Genomic DNA, 1,196 nt, shown 5'->3' on the forward strand with positions numbered 1-1,196 from the left:
CCAGTCTGCTTTGTGGAAGTTCAGATTGGAGAGATTTCGGGTGCTTCCTTTAGGCTGTATGTCTCTGGTTACTTTCGGCCCAAACATAGACAGCTCTATTATGTTGTGATCCGAGACTAATATTGGCGTCACTTTCACATCATGAACGATGTCCATATTGTTCGTGAAGCAGAGATCCAGAATGTTATTCGCCCTAGTTGGTCAGAGTACAACTTGCTCCACGAATAGGGAATTGGTGAGGTTGAACAGGGACTCCACCTGTGCTTGTTTGCAATGAGTCCTTCCTGAGAGTATGAGACATTCGGGCCATTTGACGTTGGGGAAGTTGAAATCACTCATAAGAAATATGGTCCCGTGGTGTTCCAGTTTCATGAGGATTTCTTTAATTCTAGTGAGGCAATCTTCAAATTTGCCTATGTGGTTTGGAGCATCCGGTGGGCAATATGTAGTGCATATGACTATATTATGTTGTCTTATGTATACAATTATAGTGTCACATACCGAATTTGAGTATGACAGTAAGACTTGAGGTGTGAGGTCATCACGGATGAACACAGCAACTCCACCATGGTTCATTTCCCTTCTGTCGGTTCGCAGTATGGCATAATTTGGTACGTGTACTTTTGCATCCTCTATATCAGTGCTGAGGTGAGTTTCCACGAGTGATATGCATAGGGCTTGATTGCATGCAAGATCTCCCAGGAAGGAAATTTTGCTTTTATTATGATGCAACAGGCCCCCGATATTTAGTAAAAGTACTTGCGTAACGACTGTGCAGGCGTTAGGGGAGACCATCCCGTGTCTGTTGACAGTGGTGGACAAGGTTCCTTGTTTGTGCTTGGTGTAGCCAGGTCAGCTGCTGCACAATCTTTTGCGCTATGTACAAAAAAAAAGACTCTTGGTCAGCTACCACCTTGCGCATATCTGAAGAGCGCTCTTCTTTTGTAAATTTTTTTCCTTGGAAACACTTGTTGTCTTTTCTCAAGGAAGTTTTTCTCCTTAAGGCCCCTGTAGTTTTGGAGGGATGTGGGGTGGGCAAACCGGCAGTTTTTGCCGTCTTCCCCATGCCAACATTTGCCTTGCAGGTAAAATTTGCTGGTTCTTGAGTGTCTTCCAAATTTCTTCTTTCCTGTAGGGTTTTTGGTGGCATTGGATCCTCCATGGGGTTTTCTGTTTTATGTTTGGTGGGTTGGTGT

The sequence above is a fragment of the Octopus bimaculoides genome, chromosome 16 (genome assembly GCF_001194135.2).
Source record: "Octopus bimaculoides isolate UCB-OBI-ISO-001 chromosome 16, ASM119413v2, whole genome shotgun sequence".
NCBI lineage: Eukaryota > Metazoa > Mollusca > Cephalopoda > Octopoda > Octopodidae > Octopus > Octopus bimaculoides.